The sequence below is a fragment of the Myotis nattereri genome (genome assembly GCF_964212035.1).
Source record: "Myotis nattereri genome assembly, chromosome: 2".
Classification (NCBI taxonomy): domain Eukaryota; kingdom Metazoa; phylum Chordata; class Mammalia; order Chiroptera; family Vespertilionidae; genus Myotis; species Myotis nattereri.
Window position 1 is genome coordinate 166137878 of NC_138076.1, and position 22956 is coordinate 166160833.

Genomic DNA, 22956 nt, shown 5'->3' on the forward strand with positions numbered 1-22956 from the left:
TTCAGCCATTCCCTCGCTCTTTGACTTTTCTGCCTTTCCATTCTGCCAGTTAAACTCTGTGTGAGACATATCCTTTTGAGGTGTGTTGAGAACATAGCAGTCCTTGCAGCCGGATGTACCATCCCCGCATCGCTATCGTGTATGTATTGCTGGCACCTGTCACTAACCTACGTAGGTGTTAATATGAGGTAACTGTACACCCTGACGACACCTACTAACCCTGAAGTTGTCGGTGCTAGGAGCGAACCATCTGGCGCTTGTCCTTGCCTCCTTCTGGCGCTCACAACAACTGAGTTTAGCTGATCCTGGCGAGAGATAGTTGAACTACTATTGTCTTTCACTTCATTCCAGCTTTCAAAAGCCTACCTAATCCAGATGGTCCTATCAACTTGACCTGTTAAGTTAGTCAAGGTACTTAGAGAGTTATCAGCCTTTAAGACAATGCCTCTGTAGGGGGGGCGGGGTGTCTTCTTTTGAATGAAAGAGTCTTCCTTTTGCTCTTGATTTCAGTGGTTAAATAGAATACTTTTTATCTGCATAATTACTAATACTATTCACAAATGGTGCATTCACAGTTCTAGGAACTGTGAAGTAGCACTTTCTTTTGAGGTTTGATGTATACACAAAAGAAGATGACCCTTAACCAGCATTTCTAAGTTCCTGTGGAGGTATAGCCTGGATGAAGGATGATCACGTTTTAAGTAGACCTTCAAGAAGTTGCGGAGTTAGCAGGGGAGAAGGTTTTAAAGGAAAAAATAAAGAAAGCTGTGCATGCATATATATTTCCTTGTTTTGCATCAATAGAAAAACACATAACATGGCAATATGTAATTTAAAAACATTTCTCTCTCTCTCTCTCTCTCTCTCTCTCTCTCTCTCTCTCTCCCTCTCCCTCTCCCTCTCCCTCTCCCTCTCCCTCTCCCTCTCCCTCTCCCTCTCCCTCTCCCTCTCTCTCTTTACCATACATTTATTAAGTGCCTCTTGTTTTGTCAGTCCTACTGTGGATTCAAAGTTCCAAATGGCCAACTGTAAAAGAGCTTAAAATCAAATGGGCTAGGCAGATCAGTGGCTATAATTTACTGTATCAGTGAGGCCAGTGCTACACTATAGATCAGCCCAGAGTCCTGTGGGAGCACGGAGAATAGTTCGTGTTTGTGTGTTTGTTTTTTTAATTCTTTTAGTTTTCCTTAAAAACAAAACAAAAAAGTAAACAACCACAAAAGTAAAAACCTTTGAGTAATAGGGTTCTCTTCAATTCATGAATTTGTATCATTCCTATTTCTTACCTTGCATTCTGTCACCATTATGGCCTTTTCAAGATGGGCTTATGTCTTGTTGTTAGCACTGTAGCAGTTCAGTAAATAGTTGGTGGAGCTATTTTCACTGTTCTCTAATGAGCCTGGAAGTGTTGTTATCAGGTAGTTCCTGAACTGTAGCGCTACTGGGAAGAGAATAGACTATTGGCAACATTAGTAAAGCAGTGCCATTTTGTAAAAATTGCTCCATTGTGTAACTTTGTTTAACTTGGTACATTCAAACTTCGTTCTAGACTCTGGTTAAAGGTGGGCCAGATTTCAACCTCCTAATAATTCTAAGAAAAGAAAGCTTTAGAAGTGAAAGCAGTTCTATTAACAGCATACCTTGGTAACAGAGGATACTTTTTCTTGCTAAGGTGTCCTCAAAATGTCTTTCTCTTTCTTTTTTCTTTGGTGGTGGGGATAGGGTGGATAGATAGGTGCAGAAGGAAAGAGTCAGAAGTATTTGAAGATTCTTTGTAGAGTTTTGATTAGCTGAAGTCTGTAGCAGTCTTGAGTGCTCGTCATATAGCTGTAGGCTTTTTAAAATTGCCTATTGTGTGCCAGTGCCCTAGAATACAGAGGATGAACATGACATGGTCCCTTCTCTGTAACTATGTTTTTCATTTTTTAAGTAGGATTCTGAGTTAATAATACAGATGTTGGTTGTTTCGTTTGGTAATTTGAGCCATGATACTTGTTGAACATGTTTCTTTGACATTGCTCACCTCTTTTCTTTTTGTTTACGCTCTAGGAAAGTGGTCTCCACCAGGAATTTTTAGAAAGGTATATTTGCATGTAATTTGGGTACCTACAATGATTACATTGGTTTCTTACGATGTTTTCAAGTACAGAAGTTCTTCAAAGACACACAGACAAAAAAGAATGTTGAGAGTATGGGAGATCATTGGACAAGTTTGCCATAAAAGGCCACCTAACCACAGATTGGGAGAATTTGTCATTATTTATATTGACCATGAAACTAGTTTCAGGCATTCTTAATTCCATACACTCAGAAGTAGATGATCTTCATTTAGATTGGAATTGTACTCTAACTGCAGATAGAAAGGTGTGTGACTTGGTTTTGAAGTCAAGAATTTCCATAAGAAAAGACTGTTGGGTTTTTTTTAAAGGTTGCTCTGGTCTTTCACTGTATTTTTTTGATAGGAAGTTAAAGTACTTTATTTTAGATTGTGTACAGTAATCTCTAGGTGACGTTAAATCACTTAACACAGACTCTCAAAGTTCTTTAGTAACAAAGGAGTGGCTGTAAATTGAGTAATTTCTACTTAATGATTACAGAATTGAGATTCTGTGGTAAATGGTGCTCTTGGTAGGACTATACTGATATGTTTATTCTATGGCTGGATGCAAAGTCCTTGAGCCTCAGTCAAGTTACTGTGCTAATGAAGACCTCTTTTCATAAAAAGGACAAGGTTTGACCCAACAAGCAATTCATTATTCAGCATGTCAAATGACTTCCTTAAACTTGAAAACGTTTCTTGAGACTTCACATGTCCAGTTATAAGAAGTTAACATGATACCATAAAAATTTAGATTATTTTTATTTTCTTTCAAAGAATTTCTTAATAATGCTACTCTGACACCAAGAACTTTCATATTTAGAAAAAAAATGCAACTTTTTTGTACTTCTGATAACAAGTGTGGAGCTGTTTTTCTCTCTTATTTATCCTATAACAGAGCTACCTATTTAAAAATCTTACAATCTCTCAAACATGTTTCCTCTTGCATGCCAAAGTATTGCCAATTTTTTGTTTCATTACCTATAGATCAGTAACCCAGATATGCTTTTACTTGGCTTTAGCTTTCTACAATTTTTTTTTTCTTCCATAAATTGAAATCAAGCAAATGGCCCAGGAGTTCTTTTCCTCATAGTCAGTTTTACTGAACAGGTAACACTTGCTCAGATTTAGCTTCCATCTCCGGTACTAGAGGAAATCTGTCTGCCTATACATAGTCACAGTGATTTCCCTCTAATGGCTCTGTCACTATCCTTACCACGTGGCAACATTTGACCAAGAGGACAACTTTTCTGGTTCTTCCTTTCATTTGGCTTTCTTGATGTGACTCTACCTGGCTCTCCATCTTCTATTCAAACCACTTCCTCCCATGTCCTTCATTAGCTCACAATCTTTTTGCCCCTTGAATGTGGGTATTTGCCATGGCCCTGTCCAGAATCTTATTCTCATTATACTCTTTCCCTGTCCAATTTTATCTGCTTTAACACCTCCATGCAAGTGACGTGCAAATTTATCTTTAAAAAAAACAACACACGGTAAGCAGCTGGTGTGGCTCAGTGGTTGAGCGTGGACCTATGAACCAAGAGGTCACAGTTCAATTTCTGGTCAGGGCACATGCCTGGGTTGCAGGCTCGATCCCCAGTGGGGAGCATGCAGGAGGCAGCTGGTCAATGATTCTCTCTCTTCATTGATGTTTTTTTTTTTTTTTCTCTTTTTTAATTAAATCTTTATTGTTCAGATTATTACATTTGTTCCTCTTTTTTTCCCCCCCATAACTCCCCTCCTCCCAGTTCCCGCCCCACCCTCCGCCCTCACTCCCCACCCACTGTCCTCATCCATAGGTGCACGATTTTTGTCCAGTCTCTTCCCGCATCTCCCACAGCCCTTTCCCCCCCAAGAATAGTCAGTCCATTCCCTTTCTATGTCCCTGATTCTATTATAATCACCAGTTCATTCTGTTCATCAGATTATTTATTCACTTGATTCTTAGATTCACTTGTTGATAGATGCATATTTGTTGTTCATAATTTGTATCTTTACCTTTTTCTTCCTCTTCCTCTTCTTAAAGGATACCTTTCAGCATTTCATATAATCCTGGTTTGGTGGTGATGAACTCCTTTAGCTTTTCCTTATCTGTGAAGCTCTTTATCTGACCTTCAATTCTGAATGATAGCTTTGCTGGATAAAGTAATCTTGGTTGTAGGTTCTTGTTATTCATCACTTTGAATATTTCTTGCCACTCCCTTCTGGCTTGCAAAGTTTCTGTTGAGAAATCAGCTGACAGTCGTATGGGTATTCCCTTGTAGGTAACTGAGTTTCTTTCTCTTGCTGTTTTTAAGATTCTCTCTTTATCTTTTGCTCTTGGCATTTTAATTATGATGTGTCTTGGTGTGGTCCTCTTTGGATTCCTTTTGTTTGGGGTTCTCCGCGCTTCTTGGACCTGTAAGTCCATTTCTTTCACCAGGTGGGGTAAGTTTTCTGTCATGATTTCTTTAAATAGGTTTTCAATATCTTGCTCTCTCTCATCTTCTGGCACCCCTATAATTCTGATGTTGGTACGCTTGAGGCTGTCCCAGAGGCTCCTTACACTATCCTCGCATTTTTGGATTCTTTTTTCATTTTGCTTTTCCGGTTGGGTGTTTTTTGCTTCCTCGCATTTCAAATCATTGACTTGATTCTTGCGCTCCTCTGGTCTGCTGTCGGGAGTCTGTATAATATTCGTTATTTCAGTCCGTGTATGCTTAATTTCTAGTTGGTTCCCCAATATAACATCGAGGGTCTCATTAGTTTTCTTGTAGATCTCATTAAGTTTATCGGCGGCTTCTAAACAGTTCTTGAGAGACCTTAAAAGTGTGGTTCTGAACTCTATATCCTCCATTGACAATTTTGTCCTGTTTCTTTGTCTCCGCATTTTGTTATGCTTCCTTGGTGCACCCCCTAGTGGTCTTTGTGTGCAGTCTTGTAGCTAATACCAGGGAGGGTTTGACCTCCAGGCCAAGTGGCTATGAGAATCAGCTGTTTCTGCAGTGAGAGAACTTCTGTCCTTTAGGGAGGTGCTAATCTAGCCTTTGCCTGAGGCTATCCGGCAAATGCCTCTTTGCAGGGCTTGGGCGGGGCGGGTCACACAGGATCAATAGGGTGGGCCGGAGAGAGCAGTTATGGCGGCTCTCAGTCCTGTCCCCAGGGGCTCTGCCTCTCTGAGTCCCAGCAATGGCTGCAATCCTTGGAGAGAAAGCTGCACTCGCTCTGACCGAAGCCAGACAGTCCCGCTTCTCCCGTTTGAGTCTGGATCCCTAAAGACTCGCCTGTATCTGGAGCTCAGAGTCTGCGACTCCCTCCTGATTGAAAACGCCAACCGCGCCCTCCACCGCCAGCCCGCTCCGCGCACTCCGCACCTCAGAATTTGACTTCAGCACCGCGCCTCCTCTGAGTGTCCGTATGCGTTTCTCTTTCCTCCTAGTTGTAGGACTTCCACTCAGCCAGCGTTCCTGTGGTTCTGGGTGATGTCCCTTCCGTTTTTTGGTTTCACTTTTGAAGTAGTTGTTCAAAGCAGCAAACTCCGGCGTTAACCTATGCCGCCATCTTGGTTCTCCTCTTCATTGATGTTTTTATCTCTCTCTCCCTCTCCCTTCCTCTCTGAAATCAACAAAAATACATTTAAAAAACACATTAATAATATCATATACAATTCTTGTTTTATTTTCACAAATACAACTATACATTCACATTTAGAAAATAAGAAGTACATATACTAATTATAAAAAACCTGGGACAAATTAATTATAAAGAAGATAAAATATTTTATATGTTCCAGAGAGAACTATAATTTGATATATTTCATTTCAGTCTTTTTTTCTTTGATGCACAAACATACACACACTCACAAATACACAGCTAATTGGGTTCATACTATTATAGTAGATACAGTTTTGTATCTGTTTTTTTATTTACATTATATCATAGTTTTTTATGGCATGAAAATCATTTTAAAACAATTTTAGTGGATGCTTCATGCCATATTGCATTGATGTTGCATAATTTAACTATGCAGTTGGGTGTTTTGATTGTTACATTATTAATAAGTGAAAAAATTTGAGAATAAGTTTATGCATAAATCTTTGTACAAATCACTCATTATTTCCTTAGGTTAGATTCCCAGAAGTTGAATTACTGTGTCAAAGGGCATGAAAATTTAAAATTACTAAACCTCCTGCCAAATCCCTTTTCATGAAGACTAGGCTAATTAACATTCTCACCTGCAGTGATTGTGAGTGCTCATCATATTGCATTCTTCATAACATTGAATATTATTTTTTAATCTTTACTAATTTGATAAGCAAGAGTTATTTAATTTGTATTTCTTTGTTAGTGAGAGTGAACACTCTTCATACATTCATTTCAATTTCTTCTATGAATTGTAATTTGTTTAATTCATTCCCATTTTTATTTGGGCCTTAACATTATAATTATGTTGTTTTCCTCTCGGGGGTTCTTTCATTTATTTGGGGGAGGGAGTATAGGTCAGTATTAAGCCAAATTGAATAAGTGGAGTGACAAAGTAGAAAGTGTACAAGAAGTGTAAGTTGTGGTGTTTTAAATGCCCATTGCTATGAGAAGCCAGAGCTTGTGATGGCTGAAGCAGCACTGCAAACAAGGGTGCTGGCTGGCTTAGGAGTCAGGATTCCCAACTTGGTGTTGGAAACTAACCACTTAGGTTATCCTGAGTAAATCATTCATCCTCTCTGAGCTTCATCTGTAAAGTAATAAGGTTGGGCTCTTGATTCCAAAGTCCATACAACCTGGATGACTTTTAATCACTGCTCACTATATATTCTGAAAGTATTTTATCTCCCATTCCTAATCTTCATCCATTTTAAATATACAGAATCTGAGGAAAGACTGGATACAGCAAAGGCAATTTTCACAGGGGTAGCAAGGCTTAATGCAGCCTAGTGGCAATTTAATGGTTTGCGCCCAACGGACAATAGAAGCTGCATAGATTGACACTTGGCAACTTGGTAAAGTAAGTCTGAAAAGCCTTGCTGATCTATGCCACAAACCATCATCTCTAGTGAATGTAAAGCAAGTCTTATGTTATGATAAGAGGTTTAAGTTGCCATGACAAGTTATTTAACAACTTTCACTATTTCATAGGGAAACTATCCTTAGTGTTTTTCTTTGTGATGTGTGTATAAGCTCTTCATTTTAAGAATATCAATTCTTTTGTTTAACTAGTTAATTGTCTTTTAATTTTGTACATGATTTATTATTATCTATAGATCTTTTTCTTTCGGATTTTTTCTTGCTTTCATGCTTAAAAGTCTTTTGTTATCCAGAGGTGGATTAAGTATTCACTTCAATTTGCTTCTAATTTTTATGGTTTTACTTTTTATATTTAACTAGAGGCCTCGTGCATGAAATTTGTCCACTGGTAGGGTCCCTAGCAGCTGCTGGCTGCTGGCCCAGGGCCTCCCTCCCTTCCCCCTGGTTGAACTCCCAGACAAACTCCTGGTCAAGGGGACAATTTGCATACTACACTTTTATTATATAGAATTTTTTAATTTTTCTTTTTTACTTTGGAATACCAAAGCAATATGTTTAGTGCCTTTGCATATTTCTGAGCTTCAAATCCATATTTCCAACTACCTGGTAGACCATGTGGGTAATCCCTATATAGGGTTATGTTGGACTCGATCTATGTTGTTTCATGGTTATGTCGCCATCTCCCATTTATTTATATAAAAAAAAAGTTCCGTTATTTCGATGTATGTACATATGTGCTTTATGTTTTTTATTATTTATTTACCACAAGTAAAGGTCAGGAATTGTTATCTTTCTTTAAAATTTTTTTTTACTGTTTCACTTCATTACTGCTGAATATGTGCTCCATGTGAGTGACGTAGGTGCTTGTGTAGGTGGGTTCCGACTTACGCGAAAATTGAGTTATGTGGCGCTGTAGGAACAGATCTCTGACGTAACCCGAGGACCTACTGTATACCAGGCACCCGCATCCACCTAGTTTTCCTAAGAAAAAAGCCTGAATTGTCTTGAACACTTCAGTCCTTTTCTCCTCCCCCATTTAATCACTAACATTTGTTTATTCTACCCCAACAGTGATAATGCCTCTTTCCTGTCTTCTAATTCAGATTCCCCTTTTTTGCTAAAGTTGCTGAGCATCTTTAAAGTTGGCTTTCGTTTTTCTTTTTCAGTCATTAAAAAAATATTGAACACTGATTTTCAAAGTATGGTTTCCTCAATTACATGTTTCAGAATCACATGGGGTATTGGTTAAAGAGCTAGATTCCCAGGTCCTACAGAAATGGACAAATCAATATATCTGGGTGATGGAAGTACCTCAAGAGATTAATTCACACACTTAAGGGGAACCAGTGCCCAAGTCAAGAAAGTAAGTTTCTCTGCATGCCACTCAGGACCCCCACGCCCACACCCTGGCAGCCTCTTTTTCCAGGCTTATCTCCCACATCACTACCCACCCACCTGGCACTGTAGTTACACAATGATTTCTGGTTTCCTGGACCCACCCAGTCTTTTCCTGCCTCTGTGCCTTTGCTCATGCAGTTCCCACAGCCTTATGCTCCTCCCCCAACTCCTGCTAAAATCCTTTTCCTTAAGAGCAAAAAAAAAAAAAAAAAGCCTTTTCTAATTTCTCTTAGTTGAATCAGTGGCTCCCTGCTTAGTCTTCACTTAGCACTTTGTTTACTTCTTTTTTTTACCTTTATGCTGTCACTATTTAGGAATTATTGCTTCCTTAAAAGATTATAAGCCTAAGTGAGAACCTTGCCTCTTCATTTCATAGCTATTATTCATATAATAAGCAATTAAATTCTCAGTACAGAAATATATCTCATCTTGCAAATATTATTATGTAACGATGTTCAGCTTCATATCACACTTAGAATAAAATTGAAATCTTAACCATTCATTGCTGTCCGGCCCGTGTTGCTCAGTGGTTGAATGTCAACTTATGAACCGGGAGGTCACAGTTTGATCCCCTGGTGAGGGCACATATCTGGATTTAGGGCTTTTTCCCTATTGGGGGAAAAACCAATGATTCTTTCTGATCATTGATCTCTCTTTCTCTCCTTCTCCCTTCCTCTCTGAAATTAATAAAAATATTTTTGAAATATCTTAACCATTGCTTGTAAATCCTTATTCAGTCTGGCTTTCATTCATCCCTGTGATCACCTCAGACTTCTCACCCACTCATTAGCCGTATTTTTCCTGCCTCAGGGCCTTTACATTTGCTATTTTCTCTGCCTGGAAACCTCTTCCATCTCTTCTCCTCACGTGGTTGGCTGCCTTCCTCCTCCCCATCATTCAGGTTTCACTCAAGTGTCATTTACTCAAAGAGGCCCTCCCTGACCACTATCTAAAACATCTGCCCCCTTCCCTCCTACCACTCCAGTTACTCTTTCTGTCTTTCTTCACAGCATTAATCACAGTATTTAATTGTCCTGCTTCCACAGTAGAATGGAAGCTACATGAGAGCAGAGACCCTGTCTGTCACTTTTAAGGTTGTATTTTTAACAAATCTTCTTGATACATAGTTAAGTGCTCAATAAATACTTGTTGAATGAATTAGTAAGGCTTGGTAATAGGCTTCTCACTATAACAATTCTTATTTTGGTTCACAATCCAAAGCTTTGTTGTTGTTGTTTTAATGGACAACAGCTGAGGTAGTTCCATGAGGGTTCAAATCAGGTAGTAGTCTCTGAGGACTTCTGAAGGCAGCAGGACAAAGGTTTGGATATTGTGATAGGCAGGGTTCAGTTCCATCTGAGTGCAGGTTTTCCAAGGTGTTCCCGGGATCCAGGCCACTGTTTTACTACCTGTCAGCGTCTCCTTCCAGGGTTATTACTGCTAGCCAATACTAGTCTTTTTTTATTTTTTATTTTTTTAATTGATTTCAGAAAGGGGAAGGGAGAAGGAGAGAGATAGAAACATCAATGATAAAAGAGAATCATTGATTGGCTGCCTTCTGCATGTCCCCTTCTGGGATTGAGCCTGCAACCTGTGCATGTGCCCTTGATCGTACTCGAACCTGGGACCCTTCAGTCCTCAGGCTAATGCTCTATCCCCCGACCCAAACCAGCTAGGACCAGTACTAGTCTTTTAACACTCATTACGTTTTTAAAAGCAAGTATAGCAAAACTAGAATCCAACTGACTAGAATCTTCAAGCAACCAGAAGTATTCTTCTGCTTTCCTTCTCTAGATGAAAAATAAGGAAGCCACAGAAAATCTTCAAAAAAAGTATATTTTCATTATACTTACTATACACCCTGAAATAGGACAGTGTATTGGTTGGAAGGACTGTCAACAACAATTTTAAACAAGGGTTTCTTGTTAACAACTAGTTGAGCCAGACAGTGTAACTAATCAGTTCTAATATCTTCCTATTTCTCTTCATTGGGTAACCTGATTTTTTAATTCCATTTTTTCTGGAAACTGAACAAAAATTTGTTTTAAGATAATAATAGCAATTTATGATTTTTCAAAATACTTTTACCCTCTAATTCAGCGGTTCTCAACCTGTGGGTCGCGACCCCTTTGGGCAGTGGTTCTCAACCTTCCTAATGCCGCGACTCTTTAATACAGTTCCTCATGTTGTGGTGACCCCCAATTTCATTGTTACAAATTGAACATAATTAAAGCATAGTGATTAATCACAAAAACAATATGTAATTATATATGTGTTTTCCAATGGTTTTAGGCGACTCCTGTGAAAGGGTCATTCGACCCCCAAAGGGGTCGTGACCCACAGGTTGAGAACCGCTGCCTTTGGGGGTCGAACGACCCTCTCACAGGGGTCGCCTAAGACCATCGGAAAACACATATGTAATTACATATTGTTTTTGTGATTAATCACTATGCTTTAATTATGTTCAATTTGTAACAATGAAAATACATCCTGCATATCAGATATTTACATTATGATTCATAACAGTAGCAAAATTACAGTTATGAAGTAGCAACGAAAATAATTTTATGGTTGGGGGTCACCACAACATGAGGAACTGTATTAAAGGGTCATGGCATTAGGAAGGTTGAGAACCACTGCTCTAATTTAATCCTCATAGCCATGTGAATTATTATCTGTTTTTTAGATGAAGAACCTGAGACGCAAAGAAATTGATTTCCCATCCCAACTAAAAGATCCCTCAATAAATCTCTCCCAATAGCTTTTTAAACAGCACCATAATTTGATGTAATTTTAGAAGGTAAACATTACAATTTAATTAAAACACTAACATTAATATGTTTATAACCAGTCCTCATTAAGAAATAAGATCCATAGCATCAGTTAAGGTTAGCAGAATTTTATCACTTCTGTGGCTGTGTGATTTGGTAATTCTTTATGTGAACAGCTTTGGCTGTCCTTGTCCTTGATTAAAGCATTGTTCCGTGTTAGCTTCTCAGATTTTTTTCAGAAAGGAAAGATTAGAGAACTTGCCTAGAGAAGAGTCACTTTTCAGTAAACCCGTTTTAATTCTCCTGCTTAAGGGATTGGTTAAATTGATCTGAGTTGGCTTTTCAGATTGAGCAAGACCTGAAAAAAACACGCCATCTAAAATTTCAGATAAGAAGAATGGAAGCCAGGCCCTTCCTGGAAATGGCCAGGAGTGAAACTAAGAAGCCCTGTATTTGGAGAAATCTTGCTTAATTATTAAGGACAAAGGACTGTATAAGGAGGTATATCTTTAACAGAAGCAGCCTTCTTAAAATAATTGTTTATATTTCTTCTGCTTTGACATTGTGAAGAAGACTCCTTAATTATCCACTTTGTCTTAATTAAGCATGTAATTGACAAGACCTGTGAGTGTATAGGCAGATATTCATTCAATTATGTAGGAGGGCCTTTGTCAAGATATATGGCAACTGAGAACTAGCATAGTACTGTTTTTCATTTGTATAACATATTTATTGAGCCCCTGCACAGTTCCGGGCACTGATATTTGATGCATCTGATGATAAAGTATGGAATGGTACAAAGGTTAAAGGAGAAACAGTCTGTTCAGAGTAAACCTATGCTTTTGTGGCCTTGGTCAACTCTAAATTTCCACATTTTTTTCCAATTAACTATGCTTTTCTCTACTTTTCCCCTTAAATTGGAGGTTACTATCAAAATTATCTGTTTTTCTACTTTCTGAAAGAGATTTTTACTTACTATGTATGAAAAAAACCCTTACTCACTTGGATTATGTTGCCCTTACAATGAGTTAATTATCAACTGGGTGGAAGGGAAGGAGAACTACTAAGTGAATATATAACAAATTAGATGTGAGAGAGAGACATAGAATTAAACTTGGATTAGATCTAGTAATTTCGTAATTTAAAGAAAAAAAAGATATGATTCATTATGACCTAAAAATTTTAAATCAAAGTCAGTTTTTTAAAAAAATATATATAATTTATTGATTTTTTACAGAGAAGAAGGGAGAGGGATAGAAAGTCAGAAACATCGATGAGAGAGATCTATCAGCTGCCTCCTGCACGCCCCCCAGTGGGGACGTGCCCACAACCAAGGTACATGCCCTTGACCAGAATCGAACCCGGGACCCTTGAGTCCGCAGGCCGACGCTCTATCCACTGAGCAAAACCGGTTCGGCCCAAAATCAGTTTTTAAAGGCTGCAACAGGAAGTTATTATTTTCACTGAGTAAGATCTATGAAGATTACCAGGGCGCTCTCCCTCCCGGGAGCATGCTGGTGCCTCTCCCTGCCCTCTCCCTTCTCCCCATTCCCCCTCCCCTGCCCCAGGCACATTACCATTAGCTTCCTCACTCCCAAACTCCAACGGCCCTCCCTTTACCTCTAGAACTTGTTCCCTAAACCTATTTCTTCTAGGAATTACTTTTTCTACCTCTGTAATTTACCCAATAAATGTTCTCTCACGACAACAACAAAAAAGATTACACATTTTTGTAAAAAGCTAATTTGGGTTTCAAAAGTGCAAGAAGATACTCAAGTGAATGAGTAAAGTAAAAGAAAACACGTAAGGTGATCGTTATATCATTTTCAACTTAAGAGTTTTTACAAAGGTGTTGAGAACACCTAAAATTTTGCCCTTACAAGGTATAATTTGACAGATTTAGATGTTTTGGTGCAGAGAAATGGTGTCAGGGTTTTGAGCAGATCTGGAGTTCCTGGTAATCACTACCCAGTTTCCTAAAGTATTAGAGATACTGTCTCTTAAATTGCAGATTTAACAGAAATAAGTTGACCCTGCAATGCAGTGTACAGTAGAACTTTATTCTCTGCACTAGAGATCATTTTGTTTTCATGCCAGCCTCCTAAAAAATGAATAAGAGATAACATTTATTTAACCTCTCTAGATCTCAGTTTCTAGATATGTAAAATGGGACCATAATATTCTGAGTGTGTTACTGAGTGTGAGGATTAATACCTTTATATATGCAAAACAATTAAACCAGTATCTGACATATGGTAAACGTTCCATAAATGTTAGCTACTTTTATTATCACAATCATTATTTTTAAGCACATATTTTAGCACTGAGCTAAAAGAACACTTTATTTTTAAAAATATTTTGTATTGATTTCAGAGAGGAAAGGAGAGGGAGAGAGAGATAGGAACATCAATGATGAGAGGGAATCATTGATCAGCTGCTTCCTGCACGCCCCGCACTGGGGATTGAGCCCGCAACCTAGGCATGTGCCCTGACGGGGAACCGTGACGCTCAACCATTGAGGCACACCAGCCGGGCTAAAAGAACATTTTAGAGATGATGAGGCTAAGGCTTTTTTCCTAATGTTACCTAATAAGTAAGTGGTAGGCTGAAGATGTAGGCCTGAGCTGAAAGGAACCTGGGCAGAGTTGGCCTAGATCTGAAGCATTACAATTTCTAGTTTCCTTTTCTTTTTTGGAGACTTTTTTTGTGAGTTTATTTGAGACAAACTGTCAAAGTTGCCAGGAAGCAAAATCTCAATGGATTGAGATAATGCTCCCACCATTTCTAGTTTTGAGATACTTAGGAGGATAAGACTGGCCCAGACTACCCCTCAGGTTCTGGGAAGATGTTGTTTGCAGTAAGTTGTTAGAGCATGGACATTAGGATCTCTTAGACTGTTTCAAAATGCTGGCTCTGCCTCTTACTAGCTGTGTGACCTTGAGCAATCTATTTAACCTCTGAGCCTCGATTTCTCCCCCTGTAAAATGAGAACAATAATATTTGTCTCATGGTATCATAGGATTAAGTGAATAAGATCAGCTGGAATGAATCACCTTGCATAAGACTGGTACTCAATAACTGATCCCCAGGCTTATGCTAAGGTGGCCCAAACTTTTGCTTGATTCTGACACAGTCCATCTAGATCAGTGGTTCTCAACCTTCCTAATGCCACGACCCTTTAATACAGTTCCTCATGTTGTGGTGACCCCCAATTTCATTGTTACAAATTGAACATAATTAAAGCATAGTGATTAATCACAAAAACAATATGTAATTATATATGTGTTTTCCAATGGTCTTAGGCGACTCCTGTGAAAGGGTCGTTCGACCCCCAAAGGGATCGCGACCCACAGGTTGAGAACCGCTGATCTAGATGGTGGGTGATTATGGTCTGTGTCTGCCTCGCTGCTCTGGCCTAATAACTCTGGGATCAAGCCAAAACTAAAGTCTCAAATCTGTTTTTACATTGGAAGGTAGGGGACCCTTTTCAGAAAAATTAGATGTGTTTGGACTCCACATAAGATATTCACATTCCAAATATAATCCTGATATTCAGAGCACCCTCCCTTCACACACCCCCTCCCACCCCCTCACAACTGAGAGGCATTAGACTGGCGAGTTGAGGGTAGCAGCTGGAGCACAACCCCAAACAGTGATCTCAATGCCTGGATTGTCATGTAGTGTCAGTCAGACTTCTCAGAGGACTGTGCTCTAGCAGGAATATTAATGAGCAGTCAAGGGGTCGATGTCCCACAAAAAGGAACTCTACAGAAACGAGGATCTCATCTGTATAGGCAAGCAACAATTCTATGTAGAAAGAATATTAATGAGATCTGGATAGGAATCAGACACCAGGAAAGGACAGCTGCTGTGAGAGGCAATTTGAATTGTACAATGAATTACACATGATATTCAGAAAGTCCTTGTGCAATTTTAAAAAGTAATTAAGTTGTAGAGATAATAAACAATTTATAATCGAAAAGTAAATGTATTGAGTGGCCAATTCACATTTGAAAATATACTCAACCTCCCCCATGATTAAAGGAATAAAAACTAAAACAATTTTTCCCACATCTAGCAGATTGGAAAAAATTAAAAATGTTTACCAATGCTTAATATTGACAAGGATGTGGAGAATAGGCTTTCTTTTTTAGCTGATGGTTCAAATATAAATTGATGCAAGAATATATATATAAACTCATGCAACTTTTCTGGAGAAACATTTGGGGATGTCTATTAAAATTTTAATGCATAGGCCTTTTGAACTACAAATGCTGCTTCTAGGAATTTATACCATAGATGCACATCTCCGCATAGGCAATAGCAGAGGCGTGTTCATTACAGCCTTGCTCTTAATAATGAAGAACCTAAAGCCACCTAAATGCTCATTGACAGGGGCCTGGTTAAATAAGACTATTTTGTAGTGCAATAATAAGTAGTCCTGAAAGGTTGGAGTAGATCTGTATGTCCTGATGTGGGAAGATGTCCAAGAGGAAATAAATAATGGCTATAATAAATAAAGCACATTAACATAAGACCATTGTAATTTTTTAAAAAAATGTGTGTTTGTGCATGATGTGTGTTAGCATCTCTGTGCCTGAGTTTTCTCATTTGTAAAGTTAGCATCATAATAATATCCACCTCATGACTTATTGTGAAGATAAAATGACATACAATATGTAGAATGTTTAGAACAGAGACTGACACATAGAGATATGTGTTTAGTATTATTATTATTACTATCATATATCAGGAAGCTTATATTCCAAACTGTGACAGAGATTATCTTTGGGAAGTAGAATGGGCTTGGGGGAAGGGGTGGACAAGAGCAGGCAGACTTCTATTTCTTTTTTTTAAATATGTTTTTATTGATTTTTTTTTATAGACAGAGGAAAGGAGAGGGAGAGTAGAAAAACACTGATGAGAGAGAATCAGCTATTAGCTGCCTCTACTGGGGATCAAGCTCGCATCTGGGGCATGTGCCCTGCCAGGTTATCAAACCGGCCACCTCTTGGTGCGTGTGTCACCACTCAACCAACTGAGCCACACCTTTCAGACCAGATTTCTGTTTCCTTGCTTGCTTGCTTCCTTCCTTCCTCCCTTCCTTCCTTCCTTTCTCCCTCCCTCCCTCCCTCCCTTCCTTCCTTCCTTCCCTCCCTCCCTTCTTCCTTCCTTCCTTCCTTCCTTCCTTCCTTCCTTCCTTCCTTCCTTCCTTCCTTCTTCCCTCCCTCCCTCCCTTCCTTCCCCCCCCCCCTTCTCCCTAACCCAAGGAAATTTTTCCACTGATTTTTAGAGAGAGTGGAAGAGAGAGGGAAAGACAGAGAGAACTAGTGATGTGAGAGAAACACATCAATTGGTTGCCTCCTGCACAAGCTCCCGACCAGGGTCCCGGCCAGAGAGAAGCCTGCAACCGAGGTACATGCCCCTTGATCGGAATGGAACCTGGGACCCTTCGGTCCACAGGCCGATGCTCTATCCAAACCAGCTAGGGCCAAACCAGCTAGGGCCAGACTTCTATTTCTTTCTTTCTTTCTTTCTTCCTTTCTTCCTTCCTTCCTTCCTTCCTTCCTTCCTTCCTTCCTTCCTTCCTTCCTTCCTTTCTTTCTTTCTTTCTTTCTTTCTTTCTTTCTTTCTTTCTTCTTTTTTTCTCACAGAGAGGAAGGGAGAGGGATAGAGAGTTAGAAACATCGATGAGAGAGAAACATCAATCAGCTGCTTCCTGCACATTCCCTACTGGGTATGTGCCTGCAACCAAGGTACATGCCCTTGACAGAAATCAAACCTGGGACCCTTGAGTCCGCAGGCTGACGCTCTATCCATTGAGCCAAACCAGTTAGGGCCAGACTTCTATTTCTTATTGTTTATGATAAGCAGGCCCATCTCTTGATCAATCACTCTGACTAAGGAAGTTACTGAAGAAAATGACAGCTCTGGTTTGGAGTGCTTGTTGAGACCTCTGGAGGAGGAGGCCCCCAAAGGAAAGGAGGAGGGTGAAGGAAGGTGGGGCTGTGCGGAGAGAGGAGGGATGCTGATGGAGTCCACCTTGGCTGCTGAAACTCTTTTGAAAACCACTAACATAATTAAAGATTAAAATTTTTTAATTGTGCAAGAACCTTATAAAGGCCCAACCATTATATCTGGGCTTATCCTTTTTGCAATTTAGTAACATTTTTACTAACACAATGATTTATGTTTAATTTGACTTTTGAATTAAAATACAAGAAGTAATTGCTCAAAGTAATCAGAACAAACATTTAAAAAGAGGTAGTTTTTCTAATAATTATAAAATTAAAAATTTAATGGTTTAAAGAGACCTGTGTCATAATTTTTCAAGTTTCATCCAATATTGTGGCATGTATCAGTATTTCATTTCTTTTCATGGCCAAATAATATATGTACCTTTATATGGATAGACCACATTTTGTTTGTCTACTAATCAGTTGATGAACATTTGGAATGTTTCCACTTTGGAGCCATTATAAATAATACTTTATGAATATCCATGTACAAGTTTTTATGTGGACATGTGTTTTTATTTCTCTTGAAGATACAACACCCCCCACCACCACATATATCTAGGAGTGGAAATGTTGAGTCATTTGATAATTACATGTTTAACCTTTTGAGGAAATGCCAATTATTTTCCAAAGCAACCGCACCATTTTACATTCCCATCAGCAGCATATGAGGGTTTCAGTTTCATCCTCACCAACACTTGTCAAGCAGTATTTTTCTTTTCAAACAATAATTCTTAACCACATCCCACAATAAAAAATTTTTAAATTCTTACCCAGTTTATATATACACACACACAAACAAAAGCTTTATAAAAGAATACCTATACTATGTGTGATGCACTCTGACATTTTCTATTTTCATTCTATTCTTTTTCATTAACGCAAACAAATAAACATGTTGGTTCTGTCCCACTGAACTGATTTCACAACTCACTAATTTTGTGACCTGTTACTAGAAAAACTCTAGGCCAGTGGTTCTCAACCTTCCTAATACCGCAACCCTTTAATACAGTTCCTCATGTTGTGATGACCCCAATTTCATTGTTACAAATTGAACGTAATTAAAGCATAGTGATTAATCATAAAAACGATATATAATTATATATGTGTTTTCCGATGGTCTTAGGCGACCCCTGTGAAAGGGTCATTCAACCCCCAAAGGGGTCGCGACCCACAGGTTGAGAACCGCTGCTCTAGGCTATTTTATCCCCTTAATTTTACACACAGAGGAAATTAGATGATTTCTTCAGCAGATGATACTGCTAATCAGTGGCAGAAGAAAGATTAGAGCCCAAGCCTGTTGGCTTCCTGCTTTAACTGATATCTCAATAAATTATAGTGACCTCATCTTCAATAGATAAAAATAAATTGAAATTTCTATTCAGGGTCCATTTTTTTGACCTTGTAGATTTTAAATTCAGCAACAAGCCAAACTAGGGGGGGAAAAGAATAAAAAGAACTCATTTTTATTATCATGAGGCATTGGTCTACAGTCCAGTGATGGCGAACCTTTTGAGCTCGGCGTGTCAGCATTTTGAAAAACCCTAACTTAACTCTGGTGCGTGTCACATATAGACTTTTTTTATATTTGCAACCATATTAAAACAAAGATTTATATTTTTGATATATAATTATTTATTTTATATATTTAAATGCCATTTAACAAAGAAAAATCAACCAAAAAAATGAGTTTGCGTGTCACCTCTGACAAGCGTGTCATAGGTTCACCATCACTGGTCTACACAGTGATTTTGTGCCTTCTGGGCAGGGAAGTTCTAAGTGAACCTAGATGATGGGCAACAAATGTATCAGTTCAGTGTCCAGACTCATTTTTTTGTTAATTGATTTCAGAGAGGAACAGAGAGGGAGAGAAAGACAGAAACATTAAATGATGAAAGATAGTCATCTATTGGCCACCTCCTGCATGGCCCCCCATCGGGGCCTGAACCTGCAACCCAGGCATGTGCCCCCGACAAATTGAACCCAGGACCCTTCAGTCCGCAGGTTGACTCTATAGCCACTGAGCCAAACTGGCTAGGGCCAGACTCATTTTTTAAGAAATTGATTTCAGAGAGGAAGGGAGAGGGAGAGAGAAAGAGAAGCATCATTGATGAAATAGAATCATTGATTGGCTGCCTCCTATATGCCCCACAATGGGGATCGAGCCCACAACCGGGCATATTCCTAGACCAGGAATCGTGACCTCTGGTTCATATGTCAACACTCAACCACTGAGCCATGCCAGTTGGGCCAGACTTATTTTTGACCAAACTTCAGTCTGTCTTTAGAGGGCGGCCATTTTCCTTTCACTGCCAAATTTGAATGGCAATATAAAATTTGAAGTGGTCATTATAAGAATTTCCATTTTGTTGTCTTTCCATTTTTCTTGGAATACATATAGATCTTAAAGTCTTTTATTTCAGCCCTGGCTGTTGTGACTCAGTTGGTTCTGTGCACCAGAAGATTGCTGGTTCAGCGCTCTCCCTCAGGGAGCATGCCTGTGCCCTTCCCTTTCCCCTCTTCTCCTGCCTCCACCCCACACACATCCGAGTCTAACCTCTAAGAGACCCCATGAGACTTGCAACTAGGGAAGCACTGGGCAGTGGCAGCTCGTCCCAGGATAACCCCCTGAATCTGTCTCCAAAGCCCCCTATTCTCTGACTTTGCAGTGAGCCAAGGCCGCCCACCCTAGGCTCCCCTGTTGCTTCTTCTATGCCCTTTATGCCGTAAGTGTGTTTTTGCTTTGGTCAAATTCTTGCTTACTTTTCTACACACACACAAAAAAGATTGCTGGTTCGATTCCAGTCTGGGCACATGCCCACGTTGCTGATCAATGTTTCTCTCTCTCTCTCTCTCTCTCTCTCTCTCTCTCTCTCGCTCCCCCCCCCCTTTAAAATCAATAATAATAAAAATCTTTTATTTCGGTGTTTTTCAATATGTGATAGGTATACCTACAATGCTACAATCGCTTCAAGGTTCTTGTTAAAATGTGGTCTACCTAGGCCAGTGATGGCGAACCTTTTGAGTTCGGTGTGTCAGCATTTTGAAAAACCCTAACTTAACTCTGGTGCCGTGTCACATATAGAAATTTTTTGATATTTGCAACCATAGTAAAACAAAGATTTATATATATATGTTTTTTAATATATATTTTATTGATTTTTTACAGAGAGGAAGGGAGAGGGATAGAAAGTTAAAAACATCGATGAGAGAGAAACATCGATCAGCTGCCTCCTGCACACCCCCCACTGAGGATGTGCCTGCAACCAAGGTACATGCCCTTGACCGGAATCGAACCTGGGACCTTTAAGTCCGCAGGCCAATGCTCTATCCACTGATCCAAACTGGTTAGGGCAGATTTATATTTTTGATATTTATTTTATATATTTAAATGCCATTTAACAAAGAAAAATCAACCAAAAACATGAGTTCGCGTGTCACCTCTGACACGCGTGTCACAGGTTCGCCATCACTGACCTAGGCCCTACTCTAGACCAAATGAATTAGAATTGTGGGATGGGACCTGGAAGTCAGTATTTTAAACTTCCTAGGTGAGTCTTATATATACTCAAGGTTGTGACCTACTGAATTAATTTTTCCCCCTTTTATCTCTCACATTAGCTCCTTTCTTTGGTTCTAGAATTATTATTTTGCTTTGTTATCTGAAAAGCCAATAGTTATCTGAAAGAATCAGCATTTGTAAGAAAATACCTGAATTGCACTGGCTGAAGTTGTAAGTGGTTAGAGCCTTAGCCTCTGCACAGAAGGATCTAGAGTTTGATTCCTGGTCAAGGGCAAATACCTGGGTTATGGGTTCGTCCCCTGCCCCTAGTTGGAGTGCATGTGAGAGATAACCGGTCAATGTGTCTCTTTCGCATCGATGTTTCTCTCTCTCTCTCTCTCTCTTCCTCCCTCCCTCCCTCTCTTAAAATCAATGAAAGTACATATGTTCAACCATGTGGCTCAGTGGTTAAGTGTCGACCTGTGAACCAGGAGGTCACAGTTTGATTCCCAGTCATGGCACATGCTTGGGTTGCGGGCTCAATCCCCAATAAGGGGTATGCAGGAGTTAGTGGATCAATGATTCTCACTCATCATTGCTGTTTCTATCTCTCTCTCCCTCTCCCTTCCTCTCTGAAATCAATAAAAATATATTTCAGAGAGGAAGGGAGAGATAGAAATACCAGTTATGATCGATCACTGGATCTATCCCCAACACTGATCACATTGTTGTTTTTTATTAATCCTCACCTGAAGACATGCTTATAGAGAGAAAAGGGGAAAGAGAAAAAGAGAGAAACATTGATGTGAGAGAGAAACATTGACTGGTTGCCTTCCATATGCCCCCTGACTGGGGATCGAACCCACAACCTAAGTATATGCCCTGACCTGAATTGAACTGGCAATCTTTTGGTATACAGGGCAACGTTCAACCAACTGAGCTACTCTGGCTGGTCCACATTGTATTTTTTTGGTGCCTGGGACAGTGCTCAACCAACAGAGCCACACCAGTCAGGGCTAGATTTAGCATTTTAGGAACTTGAGACAAACCTCCTAGAGCAGTTTCCAGGGGTCAGGGAAGGCATTTGGAGGAAAGTGTCATCTAAACTGGGACCTGTAGCAGAAGGCCATGGAGGAGAATGTACGGAGAAAGGCCAGGGATCAAGAGAGATAAGTTGGGTGTGTCTAAAGATATGAGAAAAAGTGTATACAAAGTCCACATGTCAAAGAAAAGAAAAGAGTTGTGTGAAATACTACTTACTGATTAATAATGATGATAATATTAAAGATTTATTGAGCATTTATTAGGTGCTAGGTAGTATAGTACATACTTGACATTGAGGAACTTGTGTTGTTTTGGTTTGTTTTTTTGTTTTGTTTTAAATAAATATTGTTCAGATTATTACAGTTCCTCTTTTTCCCCCCATAGCTCCCCTCCACCCGGTTCCCACCCCCCACCCCGCCCTTACCGCCCCCACTGTCCTCATCCATAGGTGTACGATTTTTTTTTAAAATATATTTTTATTGATTTTTTTACAGAGAAGGGAGAGGGATAGAGAGTTAGAAACATCGATGAGAGAGAAACATCGATCAGCTGCCTCCTGCACACCCTCTACTGGGGATGTGCCTGCAACCAAGGTACATGCCCTTGACCGGAACCGAACCTGGGACCCTTCAGTCCGCAGGCCAATGCTCTATCCACTGAGCCAAACCGGTTAGGGCAGGTGTACGATTTTTGTCCAGTCTCTTCCCACACCCCCCACACCCCCTTCCCCTCGAGAATTCTCAGTCCACTCCCTTTCTATGCCCCTGATTCGATTCTATTCACCAGTTTATTTTGTTGGTCAGATTTTTTATTCACTTGATTTTTAGATTTACTTGTTGATAGATATGTATTTGTTGTCACTTTGTTGTTCATAATTTTTATCTTTACCTTTTTCTTCTTGTTTTTTTTTTATTACATATATTTTTATTGATTTCAGAGAGAAAGTTCCTTGCCACGACTGGGCAAGCAGCTTCTTTCAATTCTCAAAACAATATTATGAGGTAGGTTCTTTTCCCCCAATTTAGAGAGTAGGAAACAGAGACAGAGTGTAATAACTTGCCCAAGATCACACAGCTGGTGAGCGGTATAAGATTTGAACAGCTAGATTTAAACTCCAAGGCATAT

General features: G+C 39.4%; 1 protein-coding gene across 2 annotated transcripts in view; it reads left to right on the forward strand.

The window, feature by feature from the left end:
• The window catches only part of LIMA1 (LIM domain and actin binding 1), a 98316-nt gene that overhangs the window by 531 nt on the left and 74829 nt on the right, over positions 1-22956 (forward strand). The window lies entirely within an intron of this gene.